Source organism: Zootermopsis nevadensis, unplaced genomic scaffold, assembly GCF_977971745.1.
Source record: "Zootermopsis nevadensis isolate Lab colony 2312 unplaced genomic scaffold, Znev_1.0 Znev_ptg000021l, whole genome shotgun sequence".
In the NCBI taxonomy this organism is placed as follows: Eukaryota; Metazoa; Arthropoda; class Insecta; order Blattodea; family Termopsidae; genus Zootermopsis; species Zootermopsis nevadensis.
The window spans coordinates 18,380,305-18,395,379 of record NW_028259153.1 but is presented as its reverse complement, the minus strand read 5'-3'; the positions used below and the strand labels follow the sequence as shown (position 1 = coordinate 18,395,379).

The 15,075-nt window shown below is 37.5% G+C and overlaps 1 protein-coding gene across 1 annotated transcript in view; it reads left to right on the top strand.

Annotated features, from left to right (window-relative positions):
* Positions 1-15,075, top strand: part of side-II (sidestep II transmembrane protein) — a 547,262-nt gene that overhangs the window by 14,085 nt on the left and 518,102 nt on the right. Inside the window, exon 2 of the mRNA XM_087352840.1 lies at positions 2,662-2,765. The gene's annotated coding sequence lies outside the window, so the exon portion shown is untranslated. The remainder of the gene's footprint in view (positions 1-2,661; positions 2,766-15,075) is intronic.

Here is a 15,075-nt window from a genome sequence, read left to right as displayed (position 1 = left end):
ATATTTTACTAAAGAGAGGCATGCGGCAACTATATGGCGCTAAAATTATCTGTAAAAATCGAGAAATGTCTGGTTGCGTGTTCTCGTGTTCTAACGGCGAGTATATGCGGGTCGTGTAAGGAAGAAACTAATGTTCGGGGAGCTCAGCTTCGGTCAAGGATATCTGTGATGTAATATGTCAAATTAATACCATACATTTATATAACTGTGCTGTTTATTTTCAAACTACGGTGAATTGGATCTAGGTAGAAAGTTCAGGTAATATTTTAATTTATGAACGGTATTCCAGATTTTAAATTCTGTTGAAAGCTTAAGTATACCAATATTGGATTTTAAATTCTTTAAAATTTAATTCCATAAAACTCACATAACTATGGAGATGTCAAAAGCAAACACTTTGTAAATTCTGTAGAGTAATAACAATGCATGTGATTCTATATGGATCCAATGGAAGTTGACGAACAATGAACTAAAAGTGGAGACCGCGGAACCGGGAAGTTGACGGGTCGTAGAAGTAACATATATCAAAAAGCAATAAAATACTGTCAAGAGAAGTGGAAAGAATGCCTGAAAACCGAACTATCAGATGCTCTTTCAGTACAAATCAAAGGTGGACGCCGACAGATTGAAGGAAGAAAAATTAGCGTTCCTGGTTTGTTTCGTTTGTGGATTTAAAGTTAACGCAACCGTGCGAGTTTCTCGACGTTGTCATCACATAAAACAAATGATCATCAGCCTCAATGGTTGGTCTTGTTAAACTGTTCGGCCCCAAGGTTCAAATCAAAATTGGTCCTTCCGTCGATTTCACGTTCTACCTCGTTTTTTCCTGCCTATTGGTAAAACGTAGTAAATATTCTTTCTTCCGTTCTTTCCATATGCTAGAAATAATTCGCTTGATATTAAACTTTTTTCTAGGATAATATATGCTTAATTCTTGTCTAAACTTGGTTCTTGATAGGGCTTGTTCTGCTGTAATCCGTAATAGTCTTTAGGGACCTCGTCTGAGCTGTTTCAATTCGACTGTGTTGCTGTTTGGTTAGACTCGAGCACTGTGAGCGCGTAGCAACTCAGGAACAAGCCGGTACGAAGTATTGTATATCTCGCAGGCGCTTTGTAACCGATCCATCATATCGCTGGGACAGCGGTTAAAACGGATTTGCTGCCGGGGATTTGTGTCAACATTGGAGAAGCAAACAAACTGCGTGACTGTTTTGTTTTGAAATTGGGGAAATGGAAATGAAGTGACACAGGCAGCGATAAGGGTGTAGAATAATATTTATTTTATTCAATAAATGCATAAACTACAAGTTAAAGGCGTTGATGTTGGCCTTGTAGGTTGACGAACGCTGTGTCGAAGTATACGGATATTCCAGTGTTTCGGAGGAATATACTGTCTCCATCTTCAGGACTGACACCCTGTCTTTTACAAATGTTATTTTGTGTGTTCTTTGCACGATGTGCATGAAATGAACGCAAAAGGTCTGGTTGCTTTTGGCTAATTGCTAAAGATAAATGTCTACGAGATTTAAACCGAAGACCTCATAGGAAGAACTACTAGTAGGTTTGGCTTACGGCGCAGAGTGGGTGTAATAGAGGATTTTATTGATACGGTAATGAACTTTCTGTTACAAAAAGTACTTAATTTTTTGTGAGGTTTTAGGTTATCACGGCGGTGTAAATGATTATTGTTTCTTAACGGATGTGACGCAGTGTGGACTGATAGGTATATAACAATGTTTCAGAGATACTTCAGTCCTGAATATGGAAACAGTTTGTTTCTTCAAAAACGGTTGTGTCTGCCTACGAGTCTATACGACATTACAACACAGAAGATCATCGTGATTTAATTTATTTACAAATTTAATGTCTGTCAACTGTTCGAAGAAGAGGATTCTGTACCAAACAATTTACTGTTGCCATTTTTGTCTGCCTCTCTCTCTAATTCCTTGTGTGCTTGTTTGCTTCTTACTGTATTAGTTTCTTTCTTATTAACTGTTCAATGAAGACTTTGTTCTAGAAACTTACTCACTTTGTCTGTTTCTAAGAGTCGCAGGCAAACAAAATCTCGCGCTTTGTTCTTGTGCTCAGCATCACTGGGGAAGAGTTATCAAGTTACTCTTGCACGTTTGTCTCCTCTGGGAGACATTTCTCAGGTCACCCAAGACCAATAATTGATTTTTTTCCCCACAACTCCAAGTTCTGTAGGAACTTAAGAGAGATGATGTACAATATAACATCTCACGAAATATCTCTCCGAAAATTACCTGCTTTATGGAATGGATTTATTTGGTCTTTTGAGATAATTAGTGTAGAAAAACCATCTCGCACTATATATAAGCTAAAACCAACTTTGTGAAGATGACTTTCTTACGGGTTTTTGTGTAGTCTGGTAGAAGTTTACCGACGTTTAAGAGGTGATTGCTGCCTTTGTCGTCATGGTGATAACCCTGTTCTGTACTCCGTACTATAGTCCTGTTTGAGAGGGTAAAGAAGTTGATGAATTATCGTATAATGTGTGAACATCGGTGAAAGAAGGAATCGATCGTGGTCGATTATAATATAATATTTCAGAAATTTCTGGTGGGTTTATATAATAGAGTTAAGGTAACTGTAATCCTTCACGATTCTGATCTCTGTGACCTGCATGTTTGTCTGTTTCAGAGCTCTGAGAAATCTGCTTCAGTCGTTGACTTTCAACTTCAACGCATCCGCGAAGCATTGAATCAGACTCTGCAGTCTGAACACGTAAAAGCACTCCGCAAATGGTAAGTGATCTTCAGTGTTCATTTATTTATGTGTGTTTCAGATGATATTTGTTGTTGAACTAAGCCTGCACAATGGGTTCAGATTTAATAATACCAAGAAAACGTCTCTGTAAATCGCAGTTTAAATATTGAATATCATATATTTTCTATTGCCACTCTTGGTTATCTTGTAATCTTAATTTATTCCACTCCTTTGATCATTTCGTTCCACTAGATTTGTTGAGGCTTACATATCAACTTGTACAGTCCACGACTGTAATCTTGAGACTTGCGGGGTGAGGAAGTGGGGTGAAGGAGGAAGGAGGAAATATAGCGTCTGCCTTTAACGCTACGGACTTCCTGCATTCCTTGCAAGTCTCAAGATTACAGTCGTGGACTGTATTTAGTTCTTCAGCAAAAACTCTAGTACTGTTTATATATTTGCGTTCGGATTTAATATCAGACTGAGGAGATACGATATCAGCCATTCAAAGTTGAATATTCCGTAATAAATATTTAACAATAGGCTACAGGACGTACCGCAAATGAAACAACGCTTCTCCATTACAGATATTAACTGGTTAAATGTTCTTCAAGTAAACAATCCCTGTTTACATTTTCAGTCATAAATACAAAATGCAGAGATTGATTGTTAAGCTGGTCGTACAAATAGTTACCATTATACTTTAAATTGTTAACCAAGCCATGAGGATTATGGTCATTTTTCTACAAACATATACACGCGTGAATGTTTTCCATTCTTAAACATTATATTGTAATGGTAACACGTCGCTGTATTAAATGTAAGTTTACCACTTATACTCTTTAGTATTAATGTTATTCTCACTACTCTGGATCCAGTCATATGTAAAAGTAAAGTAAAGTTTGTCCCACTGTACGCCATGTAGGCGCTTGGGGGGAGTGGAGGTATTGCTCCTCTCTTTCTTGACCTCGGCACTAGATGGGGGTGAGTGGTCAGCATCACGCCCCGGCCGGCTTTACCTCCGGGAAAGGACCTCGGTACACATTGTAGAGGAGGCTGGGTGGGCCCCAGAGGCTAGAGGAAAAATCCTCTGCCCCCGTCGGGGATCGAACCCCGGTCGTCCAGCCCGTAGCTAGTCACTACACTAACTGAGGTATCCCGGCTCATTCCAGTCATATGTACTAGTGAAATATTTAGAGCCATGGTTTGTCGATTTGTTGGAGATGCGAATCCATTTAACTGTATAGAATCAAGTAATTTTCCAAGTCATTATATTTGTAGTTTGTTGTGATATATAGTGTGTCCTACAAGCTTTTAACCGCCAAACAACATGGTCGCAGAATACAATTATTTATGTTGTACCACCATTTAACTGTAAAACCAGTCATCATGATCTAGACAAGGTCTTTCGTACCGGATGAAATCCAGGGATGATAATGTCATGGCATTGGCCATCGTTGACTTTGTTATTGTGGTGTGAATTCCCTGATTGTTGGGTCCAGCTGATAAATTCAGGATACCTGATCTTGTCGTATAATGAAAGATCTGTCGCTCAGTTTCTGAGGGAATGAAGTAGGTCACCGTGTGAACCATGCGATGTGAGGCCACCAGCCAGACAGACGCGAGCGTGCTTTTCTTTTATTGATAAATTCTGTCTTTCGTGCTTACAAAACCCGCGGGCCAACGGATTGCTTGATCATACAGCACTACTGATTTAAAGAAGGAAGTTCTATACATGCTGAGCTATTATTTTAAATTAAACTTAACATTCGTAACACTGGATCGATTAATATAGATATTTTTAGAGGAGTTTTCCTAAAATTTTCAGGTACACTCTTGCTGTACAGAAAATACCAGGGCCTAGGTATCCTGACCGACTGTTTCATGGTTTTCCTCAGTCTCTCAAGGCAAATGTTGGGGTAGTATCTCAGATTAGGACACTTACGATTCCTTTCAAATTATTTCCAACTTGTTATGCATTATTATTATTATTATTTATTATTGACTGCAAATGGGTTTATACCCGGTGGCAGTGTCCTACAATAACATACAAAACAATGAGACAGAACAGAACAATGAGATACATCAACACAATGAGACAGAACAAAACAATAAACAAAAGGACACAACAAAAACAATAAGACACAATAAACAATGAGATACATCAACACAGAGACAGAACAAAACAATAAACAAAAGGACACAACAAAACAATAAACAAAGGACACAACAAAAACAATAAGACAATAAACAATGAGATACATCAACACAGAGACAGAACAAAACAATAAACAAAAGGACACAACAAAAACAATATGACACACAAACAATGGGATACATCAACACAATGAGACACAACAAAACAATAAACAAAGGACACAACAAAAACCATAAGACACAACATACAATGAGATCATCAACACAGAGACAGAACAAAACAATAAAAAAGGACACAACAAAAACAACACATCCCACTCAAAATCAACCAACTCATAAATTACAAAACCATCCAACCTCAAGTACTTAACTTAAAAAAAAGAACTTAATACCACCTAGACATAAGACAATAACTGTAATGTATTACAAACGTCATGAACTGATGCACTCACACAACAATACAATGAGACACAACAATACAACATACCACACTCAAAATAAAACATCTGACACACAATAAAAAAACACACATCCACTAATTAATCACAATACTTAAGAGTGGAATATAAAGTCCGCTCTCAGTACATGAAAATTTTATCCCAAAGAACTACAGCCCTTCATCACTTGGAGACTAAGACACTTCACTTCACTTATCACCATTTATTCCCAACTTAATAACCCTTAGCTTGTAACTACTTTTCTGACCCTCTTTCTAAAGGTGCCTAATTTACAGGGGAAAGACTCTAGCACGCCTGGAGGTAATTGGTTCCAGCTTCTTATGGTCCTATTTACAAAGGAATATTTGCCTACATCCGTTCTTTGTTTCCTAGTCCTAATTTTCCGAGTATGATCGTCCCTGCCTATCCTATCATCTGCGGAGATTGTTCTCGAAACCTTGGCAGAAGATATGATTTATTCAGCATTCAGCCACCTGACGCGGCGTATAACCCGAGAGTCTTTAATCAACTCCAGTCACCGCTAAAGCTTCACTTTGTACATGAATAAACAAATTGTTCGGGGTGAACATATTTACCCTATTTATCTTCGGTATTATGGCTAACGGCCCACTACATGATGTTATGGGCAAGCACTGTCGTAAAACAGGGCTGCAGAGAAACTGTTGGGGCTGAGATTATTACTCATGTTTATGTACTGTAAAATTTATGGAGATGGGTGGAATTTACAGGATATATCCAAAGGCGCAAGTTCGTAAAGACGTTAATGTATGCTGAAGTCAAGGAATTACATACCTTAATGTTTTTGTATTTTAATGTATCCTTTTTTCTTGTATGTAAGCTAATGGTTATATATCTTGGAGGGTTTATTAGCCCTACACTGTGTCCAGACGTCAGTATTCTTCTGCCTAAGAAAACAGAACCACTAAGATACGAGTTTTGTTAAAGCCAGGATGAAGTTAGCGGTGCCCATATTAAAACATTAATATTTGTTTACTTTACTTGATGGAAAAACAGAGGCCGCTGTTTAGAGTTGTTATCTGGTTCCTCTCATTTGAACAGATTCTTTGGCAGGTCCTACCAATCCTTCTAAATGCTTGTACATAAAACCAAATTTTTACCCATATTTTATGGATGTAAAATATAATCTGTTACTCTGAAGGTACATCGCAGTTGAGGACACTTCATGGAAGTGTTAATAAGAATTTGTTAATCAACGTGAGATCCTCAAATTCTAAAGGTAGTTTGGTTTGTTTTGGTTTTAGAAACTCCTATGGATAAAACAATGCTAGTGAGAATATTATTTGACGAGAACATCGATATTACATCGTCCTTAGGTCTTTAAAGATTATATCAAGTTCATGCTTTTTGGTACCCTTGTGCAAATACACACACAGGGCTTATCGGTGTCTTGAACTTATTCCACAGATCGTGGGCTTGATTCTGGAGGTCATCTGGGTTCCTAATTCTTTTTGCGCTTTTCTTAAATGTCTTCACGCTAGAAGCTTAGAGCACCATCGTTTTTATCTATAATACACTGCTTTTTTGTTGACTGACTTTCAAAAGCACTGCCCACTATTTACTGTGCCTGAAATCAACTTGAAGTTAAGATACTAGTACCATTGCTTTACCCAATATTTTCAGCGTACATGGAGAGATCGTATCGTTTCTAAGTCGCAAAACTTGTGAGCTGTTAGATTTTTCACTTACGTTTGTGGACGGGCGCCTAAAGCTTATGTTTGCGGTATCCGTAATGAAATTCTGAAATTCACATTGGTCGCGTGTTTCGATTAGTGTCGATCATTTATTTAATACAGCATTTTCGGTACGATGGAAATATTTGCCACATTTCGAATACATAATACTCAAACAGTAGTTCTTATTTTGGCGTTAGTCTTTTATTCTGTTAAATTTTATCAAGATGGTGGTGGAGGAGGACGGGAGATTCTCCACCAGAGGCGCTGCCAACGCTTGAATCGGTCAAGGGCGTGTAGTGGGATGTTTAAATCGATTTTAGTGAGCTTCACCTCGAAGGTAATGGATTGGTGATTAATCATTCTCAGTGAATTGTTAACTACACATGAAGAGAGGTTTGTTTGGTACCTTCCGTCCACTTTAGATTTTCCATAATTGTTAGAGAAAGGAGCTAAAATGTTATTGTTAGATGAACTTAGAGTTTAATTCCGTTAGGGTTTATGCCGGAATGTCTGGCAAATTTTTATTTTAATGACTTTCGATACTCTTTATATATTGTTTATATGTCAATGGTGTGAGGTCCTCTTTGTGCATATTCCAGTTACACTGTTGGTCAAGGAATTAACACTTTATTTAACCCGAAAGTTCATTACTGTGTTCAACAAATCTCGCCATTGAATCCTATCCTGATTCAGATGAATCCAGGCTACAACGACAAACCATATTTACTGAGACCTGATTAATATTATCCTCACAAATTACGTTACCTGTGGAATTCCGACCAAAATTTTCATTTCTCATGCGTGCTACATTTCCTGGTAATCTCATACTCTAGTGATTTTATCGCCCTAAACGTAGCGTTTTCTTACCAAGAATGCCGATGGATGAAACTTACTAAGGTAGTGAGCTGGTCCTTAGAAGCACCTCCATTTTAATAATATCTCATGAATTACAGTGACCTGCCCTTCTCATGATATTACATGACACTAAATTACTGCAACAGGCAGAAGTACAGTACTTCCAGGCTGGCTGACTCTCCGAAAGGTATGCGAACGTGAAGCCCTGAAGATGGAAACAGTATGTGTTTTCGAAACGTAGTCACCTATCGGCTAGTCTACACAGCGCCAAAACCCAGAAAAACAACACCCTCAACACGAAGCATGGCGAAATGGATACTAGAGATGAAATCCCGGGAGTCTGAACTTGAAATGCCCATAATGATGATAATAGCCTGATTTATTATAATAGATGGGAGTGTAATTGACACTGCATATATCGTTAATGATCCATCCCGTCGGATCATAAAGGGATTACAGAGGTACAATAGACGGTCTGCAGAGGACGTGACTTTGAAAGCGAAATCAGCAGTAAACTTATAGTCTGGTGGCTTCAGGACACCTTGTCCAGAACTTGGGCTGTTTATCTCTCGTGACAATATTGAAACGGACGAAACAGTGCCCGACCGTAATTCATATGCACTTGGTTTGATTCTTAGGAGGGACAACAGCTACCCTGACTAAAGGTAGCCGTGATTTTATTTAGTATAACTACAGGAATAAAATGGACTTGTCAACTTACCCAGTCCCTGAAAAATAGCCCCATCTACTCGGATGTTAATCTCTGCAATAAATAAAGAGTATTCATCATAATATAGTGGAGACATCCAGCTTCATTGGCGACCGTCTAGGAATTGTTAATGCTTAGAAAACGATCTCGCCAATCACACTTCAGTGCCTTAGTAACGTCATTTTAGGCGGACAATGAAGCCAGCCCTCTCAGCGTTTCTTCTGACATTTTTGAGCTTAGACATCGTTTAATGGATTTCCGTTTGAAATGGTTATCCGCTGATGCAGCAATAATTGGATTCGTCCAAAGCACTCTCAGATCAGTGCGCACATTAAGATAAACTACCAACATATTTTTCGTAAGTATCCGTTAGAAGATTTTAAAGGCGCAGAAATTCACTAAATAGATTATCTTTGTCAATGTCTGTGCAAATACTTCATTATTTTCCCGTCTCTATGTTGGAATAATGTTTAGTTAAGTAGTCAGTATACAGACTTGCTCTGTTCTTAAAGTCGTAGGATAATCCAGATATTTTGAACTAACCCGTTGACTGACGATGATTCTCAAAGCTCATAATTGTCTAAGCGAGTGAAAAGTTAAGTTCTGCATTAATATTTGTTTCTCATAGCGCAAGTCGGAGTGGTTCAAATTTTTTTCTCCATTCAGCCAATAATGTTTTTTTTCTGTTGGACTCAAGAGCTAAGAAACCCCTCCTGGTACAATTTTTAGAAACTAATAGCCAATTTCATTTATATTTAACAATATTTGGCCCTATTCAAACATGGCATTGCCGTAGTATATGTTGAAATATAGGTGTTAATTGAAATGTGCAGTAATTGCTGTGGAGTTACATATTATTTCAAGCATGCGCCTTCAAAAACTCGAATTTTCGATTGATATACAATAATCAGAATGCAGTACAATAATCTTATAAAAGCTACAGAATTCTTTTGGACAAGGTTTGCTACACATTACAACGTGATGTTCGGTAATTTATGGAGGGAATTTTATCAAAAGTTAGAAGATAATCCTACATACATTTCTTCTTTTAATGCATAGTAGTTACTCAGTTAGTCAAAGAATTTCCGTTTTGCCCAAAGTTTATCAGAAAACCTCAAATCCTACTTCATCACTGTGTTTGCAAGAGTGCGCCATTGAACCATTTTTTAGTCATAGAACAGAACACCGATTTCATTTGTTAAACATTGGTTTTGTCTTTATTTTTCCGTGTATGTTTTAAACAGTAGGCAGTACATGATCAAACAAACGTTTTTAAACTCCATTTTCGTTCTGTGCAAAAATACACATTTGCCTTTGGGAATGAACACGTAGCGTGCTGTTTTTGTTTTATTCTCCACACAGAATAATAGTACAAGAGTATTAGATCTTTTGTAAACGTTTGAATAATTCATGCAAAAAATTCGCCAAATAATAACGAATAAAACGGATTGGTAGCTTCCAGTTAAATCACTTCAGGGCTGTTCTCTGTAGGCTGGTTCATTGTACCACGTGATTAATGCAATATATACAAATGGCTGTGTTGTGAAGTTCTAATGTAATACTGAATACTGTTTCATTTCTTGTGTAAACACATGAATACTGTTTCACGTATTTGTTATTAATTAATTTAAAATAGTGTATAAAATATTAGCACTGACGATATATGAATTATAATTGCTTGGTGAACTTGAATAACAAGTTTGTATTTCTTTGGAAAATATTTGCTACGTCTGTAATTAAGTAACACCATATTTCGTTATTTTGACCATATCGGTAAAAACAGAACTTTTAATTAATTGTAATACAGTAACGTAAGGTTTAGAAATGTGCTGTTACATCGAAAACTATGCAACGTTTGCTAACGTAAGTCTTTTGCAGAGTTTTAAAACAGAAATAAGGCGGCTTTGAAACATTTATATTTAGTTTTGAGTGCCATGGTGATAACTAAAGGGCCATTGGAGCTTAGAGTATGGGACTTTGTGTAGATGCACAGAATATGTATGCTTATGTGAACTGTGTTCAGGTTTGGATAAGTAAGTTTTATAGTGAAGAAGTGGAATGGTTTATGTACTATAGTGGGTAATTAACCCACTTAAATGAGTCAATTGCAGAATGTAGGAAATGTAATAGTATATTAAACTCAGACTACGAAAAATATTAGTAAAAACAGAGCACTAAATAATATTAACGCGTACTAATATTAATAGAAGAATGAATTTCGAAGCTCCTCAGTTTGTAATTTCTTGCATAAATACAGTTCAGTGTATGAAATTTTGGAACCGCTGTTCTATGAGTTTGAATGCGCTTTGTAATAGAATAGAACGGAAATAACTATTCACATGCATAATTCATACGGCGTCCATTAGCAGAGAATGCGTACTGAAAACATTTATTCACTCTAACATTCGGATTATTTAACCTTCGTACTGGATTCAAATAATGCATACGTGTATATTTGGCCGGATACAGGGCTGTACTGCAAAACAGAACTGACGATATACTGACATAAAGATTCGAACCCACAACTTCTCTTTTAAGAAGAAGGGATAATAAGCTGCTAGTTTCTGACTCTTGTTCAACTTTCAATAGAACGAAGTTGAATTATCTTGTTCTGTAATACGAGTACATCGAAGTTTGTTGGTTGGCGAGGCAATTTGCAGAGACTTCAAAATTGAGGGTTTAATCGTATTAGTGATCACTGGAACTAACTTAGTAGAGTGTTTGCTTTTCCTTAGAGAGAAAATGTCAGGAGACTACACTCATGGTGGAAAAGGTGACACAAAATGGAGGATTATATATCAACTGAACTGCGCATGTCTTATTTGATCATAATGATGACTGTGGCTCAGGATTTCACAAATCCCGGACGCAACGTCGCCTAAAATTTTAATGATTCTGGCTCTCAGCTTTAGGAGATGGCTCCTAAATTTGTAGTAAATTTGTGCAGGCCTACTCTAGTGAGTATTTATCAAATTAAGCCAAACTCAATGTATGCTAGTTGCTTCTCATGTCTAGTAAAATGAGCTAGAAGTATCAGTTTATGTGACTTATCGCAAGTATCTTAGATAAGCTCGTGATATTTATCTTCTTACGTAAAACGGTAGTTAAAATTGTCATATATTTGTTTAAATCTTGTCAGTCTAATCACAATGAAATTCCTATTAAATATTAAAATATTACTATAATTAGCATTTAAATATTTAAAATATATTAAATGATGTTCTCTATCGAAATGTTAGATTTACATTAGATCATCACTTTTTACACGACATCTCATAAAATTGTCATATATAAATTAAAATTGAAATGTTTGCGAATTTTTTCTAAGAACTGCCCAATATTAAATTTACATAAAACTAGGTTATCTGTTCTCGAGTTAATTCTTGTGGAACATGATCACACTGTACGTCACTTAGACGAGCATAAACTCGTTTCTTCCACCACAATCTGCTCCCATGCTTCAGGTCGATACAGTTTGGTCTCAAGGGATGATCGCGTGTCGGCCCTGAAGTAGATGACGAGTGCTACCGTGACTGGCGTCCATTTGTCCGGCACAAAGTTAAATCTATTCTTGGGTCAGGGCCAGATAATCGTGTTTCTCTTTTCCGTTCCGTATCTGGTGAGGGTCGGAGAGGAATGGGGCGAAGCTTCCCGCTTTGTATTGATCCAGCATCATCCCAGGCGTCATGACAAAATGGAACACGATCGGAAGAACTGGGAGACTTAATGGGGCTTCTTCAGAAGTCTGAAGATAACGAAGGTGACTGACTTAGTAGGATGGTACGGTCAAACTTAATACAAATAAAAATGACTGCAACTACGACTAAGTTAGGCTGTGTAAAGGGTCTTAAGGAGACCAAAAAACGCTGTGATCCAAATGTAATATATCGGTATCAGAGTATTTTGCATTGGATAATTTGGATAGTCACTTGGGGTTTGTTCTGGTAGAATGTGAAATTCATGTAAAAATGCCCTTCACACAACACCGCTTTGTTATAACACATGTACTATCAGTTTTTATGTCTTGGCTGTAAGCCTCAGACTTTATGTCATGCCTTTATATGCTTTATACAACGCAGCCATCTTTCCGTCCTCCTGTTTGAAGCTGACTGTTTTTTTTTCTGTATTGTGCACCACAAAGCCAAATGAAAGGCACAAAAACTTGATAAGAGAGAATAAATTAAATGTACCTACCTAAAACTGTTTTAAGAAGAGTTTCAAATTAATTAATGTCCACCGGAAGAGAATTCATCTTGAGAAACAGTCACTCGTATGTTTAAGAATTTCCATAACTTTTATGGAACTTTAAGGTTCATTTGCTTATTCACAAGCGCCACTCACAACACAATATCCGGAGCCAGCTGAATCCACTCTATGTTCTCACACCGTTTTTGTCTTAAGATCCACTTTAATATTATCCTTTCACTAATCTTATATCTCTCAAATGATCTCTTCCTTTAGTTTTGTGCACTAAAATTTAGTATATTCACTTCTTATCCACCCATGCGTGCTACACGTCCGCCCACATTATCCTATTTTAGTTTGATCACTAATTGTAATTGATGAAGAGTAGTCTATAAATTACGAAGCTCTTGACTGTGTAACTTTCTCCATCCTTTCGCTTCCACTCTCATAGGTCGACACATTTTCTCCATTGTGTTATCAGAGATTCTCAATGTCCATCCCTTCGAATGTCTGAAAGTTTCACAAATATGTAAACCAGCTGGTAAAATTATAGTTTAGATATGTTTAATTAAAGCCTGCACAGAAGGAAAATTCAGTAAAATATGTGTCTTTTGCAGATGGATACATTACATATGGGGCGTGTCCCACTGTATATTAACGTAAATTTCCACTTTGTAATGTATTGCATTGGTTGTATACGTATATGGATTACCGCAATTCATACGTGTCCATACTGTTTTTGTATGTTTATCGTGTACGATTTGAGGTTATCACAGCGGTGAGTTTAAAGATGGCTGTCTTCTGGGTTGTTGCGCCGTGTAGTCTGGTAGAAGTTTACCGAGGTTTCAGAGGTTCTTGCTGTTTCCATCATCAGGGCGATGAAAGACGTCTTCTGGATTATGACAACCTGTAAACTCGTAGGTCCTTATTAACGTTTCGGAAGAACGCATCGCTTCCATATTCAGGGTGGAAATGACACATGCCTCAGAAACGCTTGTAACCATCTACAAGGCTACAAGGCTTAATAACCCAGAAGACAACTGACATCTTTACTGACGCAAGATTCTCTCTCAGAACTCATACCGTGTCGTTGTCGACCAACTGGGTTCTGTCAATGGAACGTAGGCCTAATATGAGAGTTTGTTCTGAATTTAATTGTTCGTTGGTAGTAATGTTACTTGTTTTATTTTATGAGGGCGAAAGTGTAGAGCGAACGGGCCTGGTTGGGCGGGACTGACCTCGTCTCGCCGCGGACTATTGATCCGTTCTAGCCTCCGCTGCAATGGAAAGCTACCGACAGGGTAGCCAGAGCGCAGCACTGTACATGTGCCAAGGAACTGACAGCTGATCCCACTTTGTAATCTTATTCTGCACTTAATACCATTACACAGATCGTAAATAATGAATGATGAGGTGGCTGTAACATGGGAGGGTATGGGAGTGTGTGTGTGGGGGGGAGGCGATAACAGCTTTTCACGTGGGCCTGCAATTGGACTCTAGTCCTGAGAAAAAGATTGAAATTTGGATTCACCAAGAAATTAAGAGCAGAAAAAATTTGGAGACTGCATGCGTTTCAGAATCTTACGTCTTCCGGGCTACCATCTAGAAACTTAAAGTTAAAAGTGTACAAGATTCTAATTGCACCTGTTGTTTTGTATGGGTGTGAAACCTGGTCTTTCACGTTGAGGGAAGAACACAGGTTGAGGGGTGTTAGAAAACAGGGTGCTTAGGAGAATATTTGGATCTAAGAGAGATGAAATGGCACGAACATGGAGACAATTACATAATGAGGTTTCCGAAAGTTCTCTTCGCAAAATATTATTAGGATGATGGAGTCTCGGTGATTGAGATGGGTGGGCGTGGAAGAAGTGAGAATTGTATAAAAATTTGAGTTGGAAATTCGGAATAGAAGAGACCACTCAGAGGACCTAGGTGTAGATTGAGGGATAAAATTAAAATGGATCGTAGAGAGATAGGAATGGGGTGTGTGGATTGGATTCATATGGCCATCATTGAATAATACCCTTAGCCAATTGAATCCATTTCACTCCGTAACTACTTATTTATCTAAAATCTATTTTAATAATATTCTCACATCTATATCTTCATCTCCCAAATGGCCGCTTTGCTTGAGATTTTCCGACTTGAAATCTACTTTGTCATTATATTATAATAATGTTATTAACGAATGAAGAGACAATACATTTGGAAATATTTTAACTATAACAGTAAGGATTATGGTTTCGTTTTACTTCTACGTTGCCGTAATACAGCTTCTGCCACCTCTGTG